Source organism: Salmo salar, chromosome ssa11 (genome assembly GCF_905237065.1).
Source record: "Salmo salar chromosome ssa11, Ssal_v3.1, whole genome shotgun sequence".
In the NCBI taxonomy this organism is placed as follows: domain Eukaryota; kingdom Metazoa; phylum Chordata; class Actinopteri; order Salmoniformes; family Salmonidae; genus Salmo; species Salmo salar.
Window position 1 is genome coordinate 76,084,696 of NC_059452.1, and position 22,832 is coordinate 76,107,527.

The 22,832-nt window shown below is 43.0% G+C and overlaps 1 protein-coding gene across 1 annotated transcript in view; it reads left to right on the plus strand.

Moving 5' to 3' along the window:
* Positions 1–22,832, plus strand: part of LOC106563126 (protein Niban 2) — an 84,814-nt gene that overhangs the window by 45,445 nt on the left and 16,537 nt on the right.

Consider the following 22,832-nt stretch of genomic DNA (forward strand, 5'->3'; position numbering starts at 1 on the left):
CTATCAAGTTCATATTTATATCCAAAAACAGCGTTTTACTATGGCATTGATGTTGAGGAAATCGTTTCCCTCCAATAACCGGCAGTCAAGTCAGCACCACAAATTAAATAATTAAAATTAGAAAACATTGGTAAAATATTATATTGTCATTTAAAGAATTATAGATTTACATCTCTTGAACGCAATCAACTTGCCAGATTTAAAAATAACCTTACTGGGAAATCACACTTTGCAATAATCTGAGCACTGCGCCCAGAAAAATATGCTTTGCTATACAGACAAACGGCCATGTTGGAGAGATCTAAAATCGAAAATACTATGTAAATAATCCATTACCTTTGATTCTCTTCATCAGATGTCACTTCCAGGAATCCCAGGTCCATAACGAATGTAGTTTTGTTCAAAAAAGCTCATAATTTATATCCAAAAAGCTCCGTGTTGTTTAGCACATGATCTAAGCCAGCCGGACTTCTCGTCATGAACGAGGGGAAAAAATATATTTACGTTCGTTCAAACATGTCAAACGTTGTATAGCATAAATCATTAGTGCCTTTTTTAATCCAGAACATGAATAATATTCAAGGTGGACGAATGCATTCTCTTTTATAACGTATTGGAACGAGGGTACCCAACATGAACTCGCGCGCCAGAGTCTAATCGGCCATCACCGTTCCATGGCTCTTGTTCGGTCAGATCTCACAGTAAAAGACTCAAAACACTTTGTAAAGGCTGGTGACATCTAGTGGAAGCAATAGGAAGTGCCAAAACATTAATCAACCCCTGTGTGTTTCAATGGCATAGGCTTAAAGGTAATTCAACACATCAGGTATCCACTTCCTGTCAGAAAATGTCTCAGGGTTTTGCCTGCCAAATGAGTTCTGTTATACTCACAGACACCATTCAAACAGTTTTAGAAACTTTAGGGTGTTTTCTATCCATATATAATAAGTATATGCATATTCTAGTTACTGGGTAGGATTAGTAACCAGATTAAATCGGGTACGTTTTTTTATCCAGCCGTGAAAATACTGCCCCCTAGCCCCAACAGGTTAATGACGTATTCTTTACCTCACGTTAGTCTCATTCCAAACGTCGTAAATTGTTAGTTATCTGCAGGTACCCAGTCTTCACGATGAGTCATCAATACATCAATTGTCTTAAATCACTTATTTACTAACTAAATAAATCACAGAAATGCATAACAAACAGTAGATATGGTTACAAAGAAATGATAGGGGAATGTGCCCTAGTGGGCTAAACTGGCATGGCGGCTTGTGAGACAGGGACTGATAAGGGCGCGAAAGGTAAGAGACACTACAAAGATGATAATTATAACAATTGAAATGCTAACCCTTTGCACATGAACGCTCACTCATTCGGGAATAATTGCAATCAATATATATATTTAATGCTCAGTGTGTCGTTGGGATCTCTGTTGAAAAGTTTGTTTCTGTTGGAGAGTTTGTCCTCGCTCTCGCTCGCTCGCTCTCTCGCTCGCTCTCGCTCTGAATGGTAGTTCAGAGTGACATTCATGTTGTTATAGAACAAATGTTTTGTCGGTCTTCGCGTTGAGTGATACCGAATTCCTAGCTGCAGACTAGTAATTAATATCAAAGACTTGTTCTTATTCTGTCAGTATCGATAGTCTAAGAGTTTAACCATGTGGGATGGTTAAAAGATTCAGCAATCTACTTAAACCGTATTTCCCTCTATGATAGAGGTTCTGGTCTCAAACCTTGGCCCTCTCGTTATCGAGGTAAGCTGGTCTCCTCTCAAACCTTGGCCCTCTCGTTATCGAGGTAAGCTGGTCTGAAGTGGGAAAACCCAGGTGGGGGTTTTATTCGGAACCTAGAATAGGTCTGTCCCATGATGCCAGGTCCTGTCTGTGCCCCTGGGGGCGTGCCAATGACTTAGTGAAACTTTAAACAGAAATACAAGTCTCTCACATTAACATCATTAACCTCTATGGGCTAGGTGGGACGCTAGCGTGCCACCCGTGGTGCACTCCATCAACAGCAGGTGCATTTCAAGAGCGGCAAATTTGAATCCAAATAAATGTCAAAATTCAAATTTTTCAAACATACAACTATTTTACACCCTTTGAAAGATAAACATCTCCTTAATCTAACCACGTTTTACGATTTCAAAAAGGTTTTACGGCGAAAGCATAAATTTAGAGTATGTTAGGACAGTACATTTACAAGAGTTGTGTGTAATGTTTTGTCAAGTCAAAGACAGGGTCACCAAAACCATAAAACCAGCTAAAATGATGCACTAACCTTTTACAATCTCCATCAGATGACACTCCTAGGACATTATGTTAGACAATGCATGCATTTTTAGTTCTATCAAGTTCATATTTATATCCAAAAACAGCGTTTTACTATGGCATTGATGTTGAGGAAATCGTTTCCCTCCAATAACCGGCAGTCAAGTCAGCGTCACAAATTAAATAATTAAAATTAGAAAACATTGGTAAAATATTATATTGTCATTTAAAGAATTATAGATTTACATCTCTTGAACGCAATCAACTTGCCAGATTTAAAAATAACCTTACTGGGAAATCACACTTTGCAATAATCTGAGCACTGCGCCCAGAAAAATACGCGTTGCGATACAGACTAGACGTCATGTTGGGGAGATCTAAAATCGAAAATACTATGTAAATAATCCATTACCTTTGATTCTCTTCATCAGATGTCACTTCCAGGTATCACAGGTCCATAACGAATGTAGTTTTGTTCAGAAAAGCTCATCATTTATGTCCAAAAATCTCCGTCTTGTTAGCACATGATCTAAGCCAGCCGGACTTCTCGTCATGAACGAGGGGAAAAAATATATTTACGTTCGTTCAAACATGTCAAACGTTGTATAGCATAAATCATTAGGGCCTTTTTTAACCAGAACATGAATAATATTCAAGGTGGACGAATGCATACTCTTTTATAACGTATTGGAACGAGGATACCCAACATGAACTCGCGCCAGGTGTCTAATGGGCCATCATCGTTCCATGGCTCTTGTTCGGTCAGATCTCCCTCCAGAAGACTCAAAACACTTTGTAAAGGCTGGTGACATCTAGTGGAAGCAATAGGAAGTGCCAAAATATTCCTCAGCCCCTGTGTTTTTCAATGGGATAGGTTTAAAGGTAATACAACACATCAGGTATCCACTTCCTGTCAGAAAATGTCTCAGGGTTTTGCCTGCCAAATGAGTTCTGTTATACTCACAGACACCATTCAAACAGTTTTAGAAAATTTAGGGTGTTTTCTATCCATATGTAATAAGTATATGCATATTCTAGTTACTGGGTAGGAGTGGTAACCAGATTAAATCGGGTATGTTTTTTTATCCAGCCGTGTCAATACTGCCCCCTAGCCCTAACAGGTTAAATAGCATCACATCATTTCACAAATAGTTTCATCTTTACTCATTCATTTTATACAACAAATAGATGTAAGCCTCATAACTGAGGCTATTGTATAAACAGCGTTATGGTAATGTGGCCGTATTGTCTCATGAGTTTCATAAAATTGTACCAAATGGACCAGTTCGTAGCTGGATTCTTCACCGATCTTTTATACATTCTCCAGAACGTAAATATTGTTCGGACCTCCAGTTCCGTGAGGTGGAAGAAATTCCTTTGTTCACTCTATGAAAACTCACTCTCTCTCTATACTGTGGCCATGAGGAGATAATCTCCTCCAGGAATATACGACCTCTCTGACCACAGCAGCCTAGGTGTAGGAGACAGAGAGATGGTCCAAAGAGGGCAATGTCATGACAAAACCCTCGTAAAACTGACCATCCTACCGATCCTCGACTTCGGCGACGTCATCTATAAAATAGCCGCCAACACTCTACTCAACAAATTGGATGTACTCCGTCACAGTGCCATCCATTTTGTCACCAAAGCCCCATACACTACCCACCACTGCGACCTGTACGCTCTCGTTGGTTGGCCCTCGCTTCATACTTGTCGCCAAACCCACTGGCTACAGGTTATGTACAAGTCTCTGCTAGGTAAAGCCCCGCCTTATCTCAGCTCTCTGGTCACCATAGCAATACCCACTCGTAGCGCGCTCTCCAGCAGGTATATCTCACTGGTCACCCCCACAGCCAATTCCTACTTTGGTCGCCTTCCAGTTCTCTGCTGCCAACGACTTGAACGAACTGCAAAAATCACTGAAGCTTGAGACTCGTATCTCCCTCACTAGCTTTAAGCACCAGCTGTCAGAGCAGCTCACAGATCACTGCACCTGTCCATAGCCCGTCTGTAAACAGCCCATCTATCTACCTCATCCCCATACTGTATTTATTTATTTATCTTGTTCCTTTGCACCCCAGTATCTCTACTTGCACATTCATCTTCTGCACATCCACTATTCCAGTGTTTAATTGCTATATTGTAATTACTTCGCCACCATGGCCTATTTACTGCCTTAACTCCCTTATCTTACCTAATTTGCACTAACTGTATATAGACTTATTTTTTTCTACTGTATTATTGACTATGTTTTTGTTTATTCCATGTGTAACTCTGTGTCAAATTGCTATGCTTTATCTTGGCTAGGTCGCAGTTGCAAATGAGAACTTGTTCTCAACTAGCCTACCTGGTTAAATAAAGGTGAAATAAAAAGGTTACTTGCATAACATCAGTTCTCTGATATGAGTTAGATACTGTATCTCACATGAGGGATTCACTAGAGTCTTATAAGCTCTAAGAACCAATCACACACATCATCTGTCGGAGACGGACAGGTCGAGTGGCAAATGAGTTGAGCCTCTCCCCTCAAACTAAAGAGCCACTCATCCGCCTTCTGGTCATTCTCGAGCATGCCGAACGTCGTCACACTCTTGTGAGTAGGGGAATATGGTGAGATCTCACTCATAATATCAGAGAATCAGGGTTACACAAGTAACCTTAAGTCATCTTTCCATTATTAGTTTCAATATCTCAAATGAGGGATATGGCCAACTCCTGTATTGCAACATGCTCTCCGAAGCCAGGTAACTGCAACATATCAACCCTCAGAGGCCCCGACACTAAGGACCGTATGCACCAAAGAATGTGCAGTGACGTCTAGCTGGTAGAACCTCCTAAAAGTATAAGGGGATACCCAACAAGCTGCATCGCAAGGGTATCTCCTTGCAGGAGAATTGAACAGTGCCCAAGAAGTAGCCATACCGCTGGAGTGAGCCCCAAGGCCTTCCGGAGGCTGAAACGCTTTACTGTTATAGGCCAATATAATAGCTTCCACCATCCAATGTGATAACCATTGATGGGTTCTGCCCTTGCAGGGAGGCGAACATGACAGAGTTGGTCGCTCTTGTGCAAAGGTCTCATTCTCTCCGCTCATACTGGACAAAAACGGAGTCGCTCTTCTGTAGAAGGGAAATGTAGCGGATGGAAAGCCACAAGGTCCAAGGCGAGAATTGTAATTGCCGCTGACCTTTAGGCATAAAGGCAGGGTTGGGCAATAAGGTAACTGTGGAAAAGCCCAGTGCCAACTGCAGGCATGAATCTCTCACTTGCTTTGCGGACATAAGGGCGACCAATAAAGCAGTCTTAAAGGAGGGATATGTCATCTCCACGCTTTCCAGCGGCGCAAAAGGCTGCTGTGAAATGGCCTAGCCCATGACTGGACTAAAGGCTTGAACTGGCCGTAAGCGACGCGCCCCCTCCGTGGCTCTCGAGTAGTACAGTGGTCTAAGGCACTGCATCTTAGTGCAAGAGATGTCACTACAGTCCCCTGGTCCGAATCCAGGCTATATCACATCAGGCCGTGATTGGGAGTCCCGTAGGGCGGCACACAATTGGCCCAGCGTCGTTCGGGTTTGGCCGAGGTAGGCCGTCATTGTAAATAAAAATGTTTTAACTGACTTGCCTAGTTAAATAAAGGTTCCTTTTTATTTTTATTTTTTTATGAAACGCATTAACAAGGAGTTTCCCCACCGTGTTATTGTCGAAGCCTATGTGACAGGCCGAGAAGGTGGCTAGATAGACCTTATCAGTGGCGAAAGCGTTCCCTCTGTTCAAAAAAGTGACGTGTTTCTGGTCCCACCACTTCTCAAAAATGCACCACTTGATTCCATACAGAGGGCGTGTAGAAGGAGCCCTCTGGATAGTCTCAATGACTCTGAGAGGGAAGGACGGTCGCATCCAGATTTAACCTCACGGGCCAGGCCCAGAGGGCCATGGTGTCTGGGTAAGGTTGTAAAAGTTTGCTTGGGTCAGCAGATCCCTGCGTAATGGCAGTTGCCAGGGCTCGACGTACAGCAGGAAAATGAGCTCCGCTATGCAGAGCTTGCCTGGCCATCAAGGGGCTACCAAGTTGAGGGATGAGCCTTCTTCCCTCACTCTGGCTAGATTGGGGCTGAGGGGAGTAAAAGTATAACGCAACACCCTCTGCCAAGCGTGTGCCAGCAAATTCAACCTGAGTTGTCTCCAGCTTGCGTGAAGAATAGCGGGTAGTGCTTGTTTTCGTGCAAAGAGATCTACGGATGCTTGACCGTATCTCTCCCAGATCTGTTTCACTTCTTGGGTATTTGGTATTTTTGGTGTTGGTATTTTATTAGGATCCCCATTAGCTGTTGCGATAGCAGCAGCTTCTCTTCTTGGCGTCCATGTGAAACATGACATAAAACAGAACAATTAACTAGAACAGCTCAAGGACAGACATACTCAAAGGTTCTGTACTGACTCAATACTGAAGAAAAAAAATCTGTTCACTTGAGCAATATGAGATGTAAGAGTTTCATGCAGTCATGGCTCTATATAATACTGTGTGTTTCCTTGAATTCATTCTGGATTTGGGGATTGTGACAAGTTGGTGGTGTGTGTGTGTGTGTGTGTTAACTATGCAAACAACTTAGTAATTTTCCACTCATAAATGTTTCTTAAACACTGAACAAAAATATAAGAATGTAAAGTGTTGGTCTTATGTTTTATGAGCTGAAATAAAAGATCCCAGAAATGTTCCATATTCACAAAAAGCTTATTTCTCCCAAATGTTGTGCACAAATGTGTTTACATCCCTGTTGGTGAACATTTCTCCTTTTCCAAGATAATCCATCCACCTGACAGGTGTGGCATATCAAGAAGCTGATTAAATAGCATGATCACTACACAGGTGCACCTTGTGCTAGGGACAAAAGTTTTGTAACACAACACAATGCCACATATGTCTCAAGTTGAGGCATGCTGACTTAAGGAATGTCCACCAGAGCTCTTGCCAGAGTTGAATGTTCACTTTTTGATCTTAAGCCGCCTCAAACGCTTTTTTTGAGAATTTGGCAGTACATCCAACCGACCAAGTGTATGGTATCATGTGTGCGAGCGGTTTGCTGAAGTCACTGTTGTGAACAGAGTGCCCCGCGGTGGGGTTACGGTATGGGCAGGCATAAGCTACGGACAACGAACACAATTACATTTAATCGATGGCATTTTGAATGTACCGCAATGCCACAACGTGGCCCATTGTCGTGCCATTCATCCGTCGCCTTCACCTCATACTTAAGCATGATAATGCACGGCCCCATGTCGCAAGGATCTGTACACAATTCCTTGAAGCTGAAAATGTCCCAGTTCTTCCATGGCCTGCATACTCACCAGACATGTCACCCGCTGAGCATGTTTGGGATGCTCTGGATTGATGTGTACGACAGCGTGTTCCAGTTACCGCCAATATCCAGCAACTTGGCCTAGTCATTGAAGAGGAGTGAGACAACATTCCACAGGCCACATGTGTCGCACTGCATGAGGCGAATGGTCCCACCAGATACTGACTGATTCTTCTGATCCTTGCCCCGACATTTTTTAAAGGTATCTGTGACCAACAGATGCATGTCTGTATTCCCAGTCATGTGAAATCCATAGATTAGGGCCTAATGAATTAATTTCAATAGACTGATATTTTTATTTGAACTGTAACTCAGTGAAATCTTTGAAATTGTTGCCTGTTGCGTTGATATTTTTGTTCAGAATAAAAACAAGAAGTAATGCAGTCACTCTCCTCTACTTTTAGCCGAGACTGGCATGCATAGTATGGATATTAGCCCTCTGATTACAGTGAAGAGCAAGACGTGCCGCTCTTCTGGGTCAGCTGCAATTTTCTAGTTCCTCCTTTGTAGCTAGCACCTGACCATATAACTGGGCAGTAATCAAGATAAGATAAAACTAGAGTCTGCAGGACTTGCTTTGTGGAGTGTGGTGTCAAGAGCATCTCTGTCACAGACCTACTGTATCTCTTCCCATCTTTAACAATCATTGAATCAATATATTTTGACCATGACAGTTTACAATCCAAGGTAACAACAAGTAATTTAGTCTGCTCAACAGCCACTTTTTTTTTAATCAGATGCAGCTGAGGTCTAGAGGCATGTGACTAACAAATGGAATAATGTGTCCATGAACAAAGGGGGGATCAAAAGTAACAGTCAGTATCTGGTGTGGCCACCAGCTGCATTAAGTACTGCAGTGCATCTCCTCATGGACTGCACCAGAATTGCCTGTTCTTGCTGTGAGATGTTACCCCACTCTTCCACCCAGGCACCTGCAAGTTCCTGGATATTTCTGGGGGGAATGGCCCTAGCCCCCAGCCTCCGATCCAACAGGTACCAGACGTGCTCAATGGGATTGAGATCCGGGCTCTTTGCTGGCCATGGCAGAACACTGACATTCCTGTCTTGCAGGAAATCACATACAGAACGAGCAGTATGGCTGGTGGCATTGTCATGCTGGAGGGTCATGTCAGGATGAGCCGCAGGTAGGGTACCACATGAGGGAGGAAGATGTCTTCCCTGTAATGCACGGTGTTGAGATTGCCTGCAATGACAACAAGCTCAGTCCGATGATGCTGTGACGCACCGCCCCAGACCATGACGGACCCTCCACCTCCAAATCAATCCCGCTCCAGAGTACAGGCCTTGGTGTAACGCTCATTCCTTCCACGATAAACGCAAATCCGACCATCACCCCTGGTGAGACGAAAACCGCGACTTGTCAGAAGAGCACTTTTTGCCAGTCCTGTCTGGTCCAGCGACGGTGGGTTTGTGCCCATAGGTGACATTGCTGCCGGTGATGTCTGGTGAGGACCTTCCTTACAACAGGCCTGCAAGCCCTCAGTCCACCTCTCTCAGCCTATTGTGGACAGTCTGAGCACTGATGGAGAGATTGTGTGTTCCTGGTGTAGCTCGGGCTGTTGCCATCCTGTACCTGTCCCGCAGGTATCATGTTCGGATGTACCAATTTGTGCAGGTGTTGTTATACATGGTCTGCCACTGCGAGGACGATCAGCTGTCCGTCTTGTCTCCCTGTAGCGCTGTCTTAGGCGTCTCACAGTACGGACATTGCAATTTATTGCCCTGTCCACATCTGCAGTCGTCATGCCTCCTTGCAGCATGCTTAAGGCACGTTCACGCAGATGAGCAGGAACCCTGGGCATCTTTTGGTGTTTTTCAGAATCAGTAGAAAGCCTCTTTTTAGTGTCCTAAGTTTTCATAACTGTGACCTTAATTGCCAACCGTCTGTAAGCTGTTAGTGTCTTAACGACCGTTCCACAGGTGCATGTTCATTAATTGTTCATGGTTTATTGAACAAGCATTGGAAACAGTGTTTAACCTCTATGGGCTAGGTGGGACGCTTGCGTCCCACCTACTCAACAGCCAGTGTAATCCCGTGGCGCGATATTCAAATACCTCAAAAATGCAAAGACTTCAATTTCTCAAACATATGACTATTTTACACCATTTTAAAGACAAGACTCTCGTTAATCTAACCACACTGTCCGATTTCAAAAAGGCTTTACAACGAAAGCAAAACATTAGATTATGTCAGCAGAGTACCCAGCCAGAAATAATCAGACACCCATTTTTCAAGCTAGCATATAATGTCACATAAACCCAAACCACAGCTAAATGCAGCACTAACCTTTGATCTTCATCAGATGACAACCCTAGGACATTATGTTATAAAATACATGCATGTTTTGTTCAATCAAGTTCATATTTATATCAATAACCAGCTTTTTACATTAGCATGTGACTAGCATGTAACTAGCATTCCGACCGAACACTGCCGGTGAATTTTCTAAATTACTCACGATAAACGTTCACAAAAAAACACAATTATTTTAAGAATTATAGATACAGAACTCCTCTATGCACTCGATATGTCCGATTTTAAAATAGCTTTTCGGTGAAAGCACATTTTGCAATATTCTCAGTAGATAGCCCGGCATCACAGGGCTATTCTAGTTACTGGGCAGGAGTAGTAACTAGATTAAATCGGGTACGTTTTTTTATCCGGCCGTGTCAAGGTTAACCTGTTGGGGGTAGGGGGCAGTATTGACACGGCTGGATAAAAAACGTACCCGATTTTAATCTGGTTACTACTCCTGCCCAGTAACTAGAATATGCATATAATTATTTGCTTTGAATAGAAAACACCCTAAAGTTTATAAAACTGTTTGAATGGTGTCTGTGAGTATAACAGAACTCATATGGCAGGCAAAAACCTGAGAAGATTCCTTACAGGAAGTGCCCTCTCTTACAAGATCTTGTTCTTCTTGTCTCTGTTTATTGAAGACTGAGGATCTTTGCTGTAACGTGACACTTCCTACGGCTCCCATAGGCTCTCAGAGCCCGGGAAAAAGCTGAATGATATCGAGGCAGCCCCAGGCTGAAACACATTTGCACTTTTGGCAAGTGGCCGATCAGAGGACAATGGGCTTAGGCGCGTGCACGAGTCGACCCCATGCTTTATTTTCTTTCGTCTTTTTACCTAAACGCAGATTCCCGGTCGGAATATTATCGCTTTTTTACGAGAAAAATGGCATAAAAATTGATTTTAAACAGCGGTTGACATGCTTCGAAGTACGGTAATGGAATATTTCGAAATTTTGTCACGAAATGCGTCGTGCTCGTCACCCTTCTTTACCCTTTCGGATAGTGTCTTGAACGCACGAACAAAACGCCGCTGTTTGGATATAACTATGGATTATTTGTGACCAAACCAACATTTGTTATTGAAGTAGAAGTCCCGGGAGTGCATTCTGACGAAGACAGCAAAGGTAATAACATTTTTGTTATAGTAAATCTGACTTTGGTGAGTGCTAAACTTGCTGGGTGTCTAAATAGCTAGCCCTGTGATGCCGGGCTATCTACTTAGAATATTGCAAAATGTGCTTTCACCGAAAACCTATTTTAAAATCGGACATATCGAGTGCATAGAGGAGTTCTGTATCTGTAATTCTTAAAATAATTGTTATGCTTTTTGTGAACCGGAAGTTTGCGGGGGGTATGCTAGTTCTGAACGTCACATGCTAATGTAAAAAGCTGGTTTTTGATATAAATATGAACTTGATTGAACAAAACATGCATGTATTGTATAACATAATGTCCTAGGTGTGTCATCTGATGAAGATCATCAAAGGTTAGTGCTGCATTTAGCTGTCTTCTGGGTTTTTGTGACATTATATGCTAAGCTTGAAAAATGGGTGTCTGATAATTTCTGGCTGGGTACTCTGCTGACATAATCTAATGTTTTGCATTCGTTGTAAAGCCTTTTTGAAATCGGACAGTGTGGTTAGATTAACGAGAGTCTTGTCTTTAAAATGGTGTAAAATAGTAATATGTTTGAGAAATTGAAGTAATAGCATTTCTAAGGTATTTGAATAACGCGCCACAGGATTCCACTGGCTGTTACGTAGGTGGGACGATTTCGTCCCGCCGACCCTGGAGGTTAAACCCTTTACAATGAAGATCTGTGAAGTTATTTGGATTTTTACAAATTATCTTTGAAAGACAGGGTCCTGAAAGGGATGTTTCTTTTTTTGCTGAGTTTACAATGCTTTTAGTTTGAGATGTTCAGGACATGTTTATTACTGGCCACCCATTCTAAGACGGACTATAACTCTACGTACATATCCCAACCAGAAGCCATGGATTACAGGCAACATCTGCACTGAGCTAAAGGCTATAGAGTTGCCGCTTTCAAGGAGTAGGACACTAATCCGGACTCTTATAAGAGAACCTGATGCGCCCTCCAATGAACCAACAGGCAAGGTGTTAATACAGGACTTAGATTGAATCCTACTATACCTTTTCTGACGCGGCAGAGCTTGCAAACTATCACAGATTACAAAGGGAAACCCAGCCAAATGCTTGCCCAGTGACACAAGCCTACCAGATGAGCTAAATGCCTTCTATGCTCACTTTGAGACAAGCAACAGTGAACCATGCGTGAGAGCACCAGCTGTTACAAACAACTGTATGATTACGCTTTCTGTAGCCGACGTGTGTAAGACCTTTTAACCTGTCTGGGAACCTGGGACGCTTGCGTCCCACCCTAGTCAACAGCCAGTGGAATCGCGTCGCGCGAAATACAAATACCTCATAAATGCTATTACTTCAATTTCTCAAACATATGACTATTTTACACCATTTTATAGATACACCTCTCCTGAATCGAACCACGTTGTCCGATTTCAAAAAGGCTTTACAGCAAAAGCAAAACATTAGATTATGTTAGAGTACCCTGCCAAAGAAATCACACTGCCATTTTCAAAGCAACTAGCATGCATCACAAATACCCAAAACACAGCTAAATGCAGCACTAACCTTTGACAATCTTAATCAGATGACACTCCTAGGACATCATGTTACACAATGCATGCATTTTTTTTTGTTCGATAAAGTTCATATTTATATATAAAAACAGCATTTTACATCGGCGCGTGACGTTCAGAAAATATTTTCCCTCAAACGCTTCCGGTGAATCAGCGCTACAATTTACAAAATTACTATTCGAAAACATTGTTAATGTAATATAGTCATTCAAAGAATTATAGATTAACACCTCGTGAATGCAACCGCATTGCCAGATTTAAAAATAACTTTACTGGGAAATCACACTTTGCAATAAACGAGGTGCTATGCTCAGAAAAATAGGCTAGGCGATACAGGTTAGCGCCATCTTGGAACCATCTAAAATCAAATATACTATTGTTAATATTCCCTTACCTTTGATTATCTTCATCAGAAGGCACTTCCAGGGATCCCAGGTCCACAACAAATGTAGTTTTGTTTGAAAAAGTTAATAATTTATGTCCCAATAGCTCCTTCTTGTTAGCGCGTTCCGAAGGCTACTCATAATGTACTGAAGCGTGCGGGACTTGTCGTCACGAATGTGCAAAAAAATATATATTTACGTTCGTTCAAACGTTGTATAACATAAATCTTTAGGGCCTTTTTCAATCAGAGCTTCAATAATATTCAAGGCGGACGATTGCATTGTCTTACTAAACGTTTCGGAACAAAAGGGTATCCACGGGCGCCCGCATCATAGTAGTAATAGCCCTCCCCCTATGACCAACTTTCCAGGCCTCTCGTTCGGTCAGTTTTTACCGGAGAAGACAAACACTTTGTAAAGACTGTTGACATCTAGTGGAAGCCTTAGGAAGTGCTAAATGAATCCTAACTCATGGTGTGTTTCATAGGCAAAGTGTTGAAGGTGATTCCACAAATCAGATTTCCACTTCCTGCATGGAATCTTCTCAGGTTTTGGCCTGCCATATGAGTTCTGTTATACTCACAGACACCATTCAAACAGTTTTAGAAACTTTAGTGTTTTATATCCAAATCTACTAATTATATGCATATTCTAGTTACTGGGCAGCAGTAGTAACCAGATTAAATCGGGTACGTTTTTTATCCGGCCGTGCAAATACTGCCCCCTAGCCCCAACAGGTTAAAGGATAACATTCATAAGGCCACAGATTACCAGGACAAGTACTCAGAGAATGCGCTGACCAGCTGGCAAGTGCCTATACTGACATTTTAAGCCTCTCTCTTACCCACTCTGTAATACCTACATGTTTCAAGCAAACCACCATAGTCCCTGTGCCTAAGAACGCCAAGGTAACCTGTCTATCGCCCCGTAGCACTCACATCTGTTGCAATTAAGTGCTTTGAAAGGCTGGTCATGGCTCACAACACCATTATCCAAGAAACCCTTTACCCACTCCAATACGCGTACCGCCCCAACTGATTGACAGATGATGCAATCTCTATGGCACTTCACATCTGCCTTTCCCACCTAGACAAAAGGAACACCTACGTGAGAATGTTCATTGATTACAGCTCAGCGTTCAACACCATACTGTCCTCCAAGCTCATCACTAAGCTAAGGGCCATGGGACTGAGCACCTCCCTCTGCCACTGGATCCTGGACTTCCTGACGGGCTGCTCCCAGGTGGTGAGGGTAGGCAACAACACATTTGCCACGCTGACCCTCAACACGGAGGCCCCCCCCCCCCAGGGTTGTGTTCTTAGTCCCGGCCTGTACTCCCTGTTCACCCACGACTGTGTGGCCGGGCACGTTTTCCGACGAAATGGCGACGTTAAGCCTGATCATCGATGACAATTAAACAGCATATAGGGAGGAGGTCTGAGACCCGGCAGTGTGGTGCCAGGACAACAACCTCTACCTCCAATGTGGGCAAGACAAAGGAGCTTATCGTGGACTACAGGAAACTGATGGCCTAACACACCCCCATTCATATCAATGGGGCTGTAGTGGAGTGGATTGAGAGCTTCAAGTTCCTCGGTGTCGACATTACTAGTGACCTATCATGGTCCAAACACACCAAGACAGTCGTGAAGCGGGCACTCAGCTCCTCAATGTTCTACATCTGCACCATTGAGAGCAACTTGACTTTTCTGCATCACCTCTTGGTATGGCAACTGCTCGGCATCCAACCACAAGGTGCTACAGGGCCCCAGTACATCACTGGGGCTGAACTCCCTGCCATCCAGGAACTCTATACCTGTCAGAGGAAGGCCCTAAAAATTGTGAGACTCTCTTCCTACTACCGTACGGGAAGCGGTACCGGAGCGCCAAGTCTGGGACCAAAAGCGCCTGAACAGCCGCCCCCCCCCCAAGCTAGAAGGCTGCTGAAAAGTTAATGAAATGGTTACACAGACAACTTACTTTGACTCCCTTTTATTTATTTATCTTCATTGTTTTGCACTGACTCCCTTGCACTGGATGTATGCACACTCACTAGACTCTACCCACACACTCACACATACTATACTGACACTCCAATACACACTACATATGTGACCAACTGGCTCGATTCGGTCTTATGTAGCAACATTTGAAATTGTTTTTTACATTGGATAAAAGTAGTATAAATGGTATATCATACACTACAGTTGAGGAACAATGGGGAAAGTAATTCTGCTTTAAAAGTTGAACTTGTATCCTCACTTTTGAGAAAATTGCCTTTTAATGTTTTGGTACCTACTGGAGAGCTCTTTGTCTACAGCCATGCAGCATCGTTCACACCCTCTTAAGCTTTATCCCCACCCATCTCTCTTTAATGCTTGATCTGAGCGTTCTGTCCTAACAGCTGCAGTCAAGCACCCAAGCTAACTGGTTAACGTTGGCTAGCTTGCTAGCTACTTCCAGACACAAATGAGAGAACAGCTCACTGACCATTTTACTTGCCCTAGCAGAGCTGGTTAGGCTGTTTTTATGTTGTCCAGAGCATTGGTGACTGCAACTTTGCTGCTGGCAACAATTTACGCTTTTTTTCCTACTTACTGGCCATATTCAACAGGTGTTGAGCGTTCGTAAATGCGTCAGTTAATCTGCGCTCTGGCACACTGACGAGAGGGCTCTGAAATCAGAGTAGATAGACATAGCTGGTGAACTCGCTCTGGCTATCAACAGTTGTCACAGTGACATTCTTTTGAAATGGTTACTTGCATAGTGGAGTCTTTTTTGTTAAGACATGTAGCTAGCTAGGTAAACAATTAACCATAATCCCAACTCATGATATTACTACCCTGCATGAATCTGCAGATAGCTAACCAACCAGGTTCAATGTTTGCTAGCTAACATTAGGCTGTACCTTGCAAAGCAAATGTCTCTGAGATACGAATAATATTACTACACAGATCATACATGTAATGTTAGCTAGCTGTCCTAACAGCAGCAGTCAAGCACCCAAGCTAACTGGCTAACATTGACTAGCTTGCTAGTTACTTCCAGACACAAATGAGAGAACAGCTCACTGACCATTTTACTCACCCTATTGAAATGGATACTTGCATAGTGGAGTCTTTTGTTAAACAATGAACCATAATCCCAACGGATGACGTTACTACCTTGCATGAATCTGCATTTTGCTAACCAACTAAATTCAATGTGATCTAGCTAACATTTAGGTTAGAACTAGCAAAGCAAATGGTTCTGAGATACGAATAATACTACACAGATCATACACGTAACATAAGCTAGCGAGCCAGCCAGTTAACAGTACACTTTAACCTCACTAGGGTAGGGGGTAGCATTCGGATTTTTGGATGAAAAGCATGCCCAAAGTAAACTGCCTGCTACTCAAGCCCAGAAGCTAGGATATGCATATAATTGGTAGATTTGGATAGAAAACACTAAAGTTTCCTAAACTGTTAAAATAATGTCTGTGAGTATAACAGAACTGATATGGCAGGCGAAAACCTGAGCAATCCATCCAGGAAGTGCTATTATTTTGAAATGGCTGTTTTTCCATTGAAAGCCTATCCACCATACAAAGACTTATGACGCAGTTCACGATCCCCATGGCTTCCACTACATGTGGCCAGTCTTTAGGCATTGCTTCAGGCTTTTAATCTGAAAAATGAGGGAGAAACATCACTTTCAATGAGAGAACAGTGGAAATTTCCAGACATCTGCGCGTGACCAGGAGCGTGCCTTTCTTGTTTTTCCTTTTCTATTGACGAAGCTATTGTCCGGTTGAAATATGATAGATTATTTATGACAAAAACAACCTGAGAATTGATTATAAACATCGTTTGACGTGTTTCTACAAACTTTTATGGTACTTTTTTGATTTTGTCCATCTGTTGTGACCGTGCTTTGTTCCTATGGATTATTGAACAAAACACACCAACAAAACGGAGGTTTTTGAATATAAAGAGGGACTTTATCGAACAAAACGAACATTTTATTGTGTAACATGGAGTCTTGGGAGTGCAACCATATGAAGATCATCAAAGGTAAGTGATACATTTTATCGCTATTTCTGACTTTTGTTACTCCTCTACTTGGCTGGTTACTGTTCGTAATGATTTGTCTGCTGGGCGCTGTTCTCAGATAATCGTATGGTTTGCTTTCGCCGTAAAGTCTTTTTGAAATCTGACACCGTGGTTGGATTAACAAGAGGTTTAATCTTTAAACCGATGTATAACACTTATATGTTTTATGATTTTTTTCATAATTAGTATTTCTGTTTTTGAATTTGGTACTCTGCAATTTCACTGGATGTTGGCCAGGTGGGACGGTAACCTCTCGGGGTTGTGGGACGCTAACTTGAAATGAAAACGACTTTCTGTTGTAATTAGAAACGTGTAATATCTAAAAAGGTGGCTAGCTAGACTATCTTACCCGTATACATGGAATGGACGCTTCTCCCTGTCACGGATGCCGTGGTTGCTTCTTGATTATCTCTATCCAATACAGGGGATCTCTGCTGTTACGTGACACTTCCTACGGCTCCCATGGGCTCTCAGAAGGCGGCAAAAAGCTGAATCGTGGCTTTGCAGGCTCTGGCTGAAAAAAAAGTAGCGCGTTTGGATAGTGGCTGGTCACAGTACTGTGAGACTCAGGCTCGTGCACGAGGGGATCCCATGCTTTTATTTTCTCTCTCTTTGTATGTATACACGCTTTCCCGGTCGGAATATTATCGCTTTTTTACGAGAAAAATGGCATAAAAATTGATTTTAAACAGCGGTTGACATGCTTCGAAGTACGGTAATGGAATATTTAGAAATCTTTTGTCACGAAATGCGCCATGCTCGTGACCCTTATTTACACTTCGGATAGTGTCTTGAACAAAACGCCGCTATTTGGATATAACAATGGATTATTTTGAACCAAACCAACATTTGTTATTGAAGTAGCAGTCCTGGAAGTGCATTCTGACGAAGAACACCAAAGGTAATCAAACTTTTCTAATAGTAAATCGGAGTTTGGTCAGGGATAAACTTGGTGGGTGTCTAAATAGCTAGCCGTGATGGCTGGGCTATCTACTCAGAATATTGCAAAATGTGTTTTCACCAAAAAGCAATTTTAAAATCGGACACCTCAATTGCACAAAGGATTTCTGTATCTATAATTCTTAAAATAATAGTTTTTTGTGAACGTCACATGCTAATGTAAAAAGCTGGTTTTTGATATAAATATGAACTTGATTGAACAAAACATGCATGTATTGTATAACATAATGTCATCTGATGAAGATCATCAAAGGTTAGTGCTGCATTTAGCTGTGGTTTTGTTTTTTGTGACATATGCTAGCTTGAAAAATGGGTGTCTGATTATTTCTGGCTGGGTACTCTGCTGACATAATCTAATGTTTTGCTTTCGCTGTAAAGCCTTTTTGAAATCGGACAGTGTGGTTAGATAAAGGAGAGTCTTGTCTTTAAAATGCTGTGAAATAGTCATATGTTTGAAAAATGGAAGTTTTTGTATTTTTGAGGAATTTGTAATTCGCGCCACGCCTATCATTGGATATTGGAGCAGGTGTTCCGCTAGCGGAACGTCTAGATGTAAGAGGTTAAGGCACATGAAAGTTCACATGTTCCAGAAGGCATTTCTGCCAAAAAATGCATTTGTATTTTTGTATTTTTTTTTAAACGACTCTCCTGTGAAGTAGTGACTTGCGCCATACGCCAAGTTTCCTGAAACGAGTCACACATTCACGCACACACATTGACGTCTTTCACACCTCACACAAGATGCTACTGGTCTATTTATTGCCTAGTCACTTTTACCCCTACAAACGTGCATACTGTATTACCTCAACTATCTCATACTCCTGCATACTGACTCGGTACTGGTACTCCTTGTATATAGTCTCGTTATTGTTTTTAGTGTTACCATTTCCTTTTTTATTCAGGAAATATGTCTTTTTAACTATGCAGTGTTGGGAGTCTACACCAGTTGTATTTGGTGCTTGTGACCAATAAAATTAGTTTTGATTTAAGGTTGCAGTGATTTCGCTAGCTGTGGTTGCTGACGTGTATAATGTTGAATCATCAGCATACATAGACACACAGGCTTTGTTTAATGCTGGTGGCAGGTCATTGGAAAAACTAGAGAACAGTAAAGGGCTAAGAGAGCTCCCTTGCGGTACACCATCGGAAGGTTCCATTAAGAAAACCCTCTGTTCGATTAGATGGCTCTGAATCCACAATATGGCAGAGGTTGAAAAGCCATACCACATATGTTTTTCAATAACAGGTTATGGTCAATAATATCAAAGGCTGCACTAAAATCTAACAATGCAGCTCCCACAACCGTCTTATCAGTAATTTGTGTCACATGTTGAGTGCCCTTTTTTTGTAAGCATGCTGAAAGTTTTTTTTATTTGTTTACAGAGAAATAGCATTGTACCTGTCAATTTCTTTGCAAAGGGTTGCTAAGAGTCGGCAGTAAGCGTTCTGCATTCCCTTTGAACAATAAGTCTGCGCTTACGGTCAGTAGTTGTGAGCTGCTCCACAGAATGGTCCTGACGTGTAGTCTGTAAGCAGGGAGCGAGTACCACCCAGGCAGTTGATGTATGCCACCACAGTCGTATTGTAGAAAGAGGATAGAATGTGAGGGTCCACACTCCGTTTAATACATTCCCCTCGTGAACTGCGCCCCACCCCATGAGTGACTCATCTGTCGTCACCACTTTCCTAGTTGTCACTACCCCTAAGGGAGTGCTAGGATCGAGGGGCTCTTCCAGTGACAGAGCTGCGAGACATGAGGTCACCTTTACCTGACGATTGAGGGGACGACGTGTGCACAGACGCTGGGCAAACACCCAGCACTGGAAGTCTCTCATCCTCAGTTACATTAATGTTTTTTAGCAGACACTTTTATCCAGAGCGACTTACAGGAGCAATTAGGGTTAAGTGCCTTGCTCAAGGGCCCATCAACATATATTCACCTAGTTGGCTCGGGGAGTTGAACCAGTGACCTTCCAGTTACTGGCCCAACGCTCTTAACCACTAGGCTACCTACCAGTCTCTCATCCTCAGTTGGCCAAGAGGTACTAGTGAGATGGTGGACGCCATCAACTCCAGCGATGCGGTTGTCCAAGAGTGTTGCCTGATAAGAGAGAGAATCCTTCATTATGCCTAGGTGTTTCATTCCCTGTGTTGACACCAAACAGCTCTTTTTCTGATTTGATCTCGAACCCTAGCTCGGATAGGTGGGTTACAAGTGAAGTCGTGTCTCGTATTGCTTGCTCCCGGGATGGGGAGCAAAGCAGGTATGTAGGCGAAGAATCTCATGCCCTTGTTTCTAATATTTCACCATGGACACTGCGGCCGACGCAACTCCTTCCTCCGCTATTCTTTCGTTCGCATGAGGCTACAATACTTAGTTTGTGTTTTTATGATTCTATTAAAGAATGTGAAACAATGTGTATGTTTACTGCTTTTCATTAAATCATGTGTGGCTATAAATACTGTATAGCCTATAGGCCTACATTATATCTAGGCCTACATCTAGTTTTCTACAATGTATTTTTGTTTTAAAGAATGTGTTTTTGTTATCTCGTTTTTACACCATCCATTAACACAAACCATAAACCACCAAACCGTTAACCACCATTAACCATCCATTAACCACCCATGGCGTTGGCCCATGAGGGCTGGGTCTGTGAGGTAGTCTCCTCACTCGAAGGCAGTGTGGGAGACGAACCACATTGGGCTGCTCTGCGCACTCTCCGACAGAGGGTGTTATCATGAAACTCCCTACAATGGATACATGACTGTGGCTCATCGAACGTCGCTTGCGTTTGTTCTTGCCTAATATGGTTGCCCCGTATGGACATGGATGTGCTGGGGCCTTGCTCAGTACCCCTTGGGCTGAGCTAGCAGGCTCCCTGGGTCCAAAAAACTGCTAATCTGAGAACAAAGCGAAATGTAACTAGCGTTCTCCATGTGGGCTAATAGTCTAGCTAGTTAGCACAGTGCTAGCCGTATAAGCTATTCCGTTAACAATGTGAGCGTTGATAGCATTCGCTTTGTGGACTAGTAGCCTAGCTAGTTAGCACTAGCTTCCTTTTGCTAACATTATGCTATGTTGATCTTGCAATGAACAAAAGCGTGGCTCTCGACTGATGAGCAGAGAGGCTAGGACGGTCAGTCTAGTCAACGCTGGCATAGTAGTGGGATTAGCTAAACCAAGAGGGAGCTAGTAATTCTTCCCTTCCAGGTAGGATAGCTAGCCAGGTTAGCTAAGCCTTGCAGCTAGTCAAGTCTCAGTAGCTAGCTGTGTGACACGTGCCAACACAGGAGACAAAGGGAAGAAAAAGTGCAAAGCTCATTCTTACCCGAAAATGTTCCTTTCGGTAAAGTCACCCAACACAGAAAACGAGTGCTGTAAAACCTGCGCACGGTGATGTAATCTTGCGGCACACCTGCGAACAGGAAAACCGATGAAGTCGTGCTGAGAAGAGCTTAGAGTAGTACTCTGTGAGGAAGAGGTGAGAATGACTAGAGGATGGGCGAGTGGCTCTTTAGTATGAGGGGATGGGGCTCACCTTATTCGCCAGTCGACCCGGCTGTCTCCGACAGACGTGTGGGATTTGGTTCTTCGAGTTTGAGGTTCAAATGAATCCCTCATTGAGATATTGAATGAGAACAGTGTAGAGGACCTCTTGTACCTCACTCCCTCCCACTATCACAGTTTGAAAAGACCCCTGCTTCTCTGGGTGGGGTCTTCTCTGAAAGAGACTCAAATTCCCCCTCTTTCTGTTTCTTACCCCTGCTTGGGTAGGAACAGTCCCCTACTCAGGCTCAGGTGTGGCCCTGCCTGGGTGGTCTTCCTTTCAAATAGTCTGGTTTCTGTCTCACTAGCTCCATTTCACTCATTGTCCTCCCAATTCTCATCAACACAGGAAAAGATGGCTTTTCAGAGCTCGCTCCCTCTCTTCCCTCTGTCTTTGTAGGCCTGATCTGTTTTGTGAGACTGGTAATGGTGTTTCTGCTTGGTGTAAAGGTAGCAGTAGGGACTAAGGCTTTGTTTACACAGGCAGCCCAATAGAAAAGTATCTGATGTGCTTGGTCAAAATACCAATTAGTGGAAAAAAGATCTGAATTGAGCTGCCTGTGTAAATGTAACCTAAGTGGTGCCATGCCCTGAATCACAAAACTCTGGGTGCACCTAATTCCTACGGGCCCTGGTCAAAAGTATTGCACTGTAGATGGAATGGGGTGCCATTTGGGGGGGGGGCACTGTTACTCTGAAGTCCTGAAGTGATCTGACTTGCCTAGTATGAGAGACTAAACTTTGACGGGATCACAGTGTTGGGCATGAGACAGGAGGACCGCATCCGAAATGGCACCCTATTCCCTATATAGTGCACCCTATGTGGACCCTGGTCAAAAGTATTGCACTATATAGGGAATAGGGTGCTATTTGGATGGGCACCCTAGATTTACCATGTCAATATCATGGCCCTATTTATTAACAGCTGTCCTGGAAGGAGTAATAGTGTGTTTGTAGCCTTTGTTGCCTAAGGAGGGTTTTCCCGGAGCATCACAGGTGTCCTAAAGCATGTACCTCACCAACTACACAGTAGGCTTCTATGAACATCTAGAGACGAGGGGGGGAAAATTCCACGTCATGTAGCTAGCCGCTGTGTTAAGCTCCAATCTGTTGTCTGGACCGCATTGAGACGATTATTCAAGTATGTCGAAAGCAGAGTGGGCCAAGTCGAGCCCTGGTCCAAGCATTTTAAATCGTATTAAGACTTGAGTTA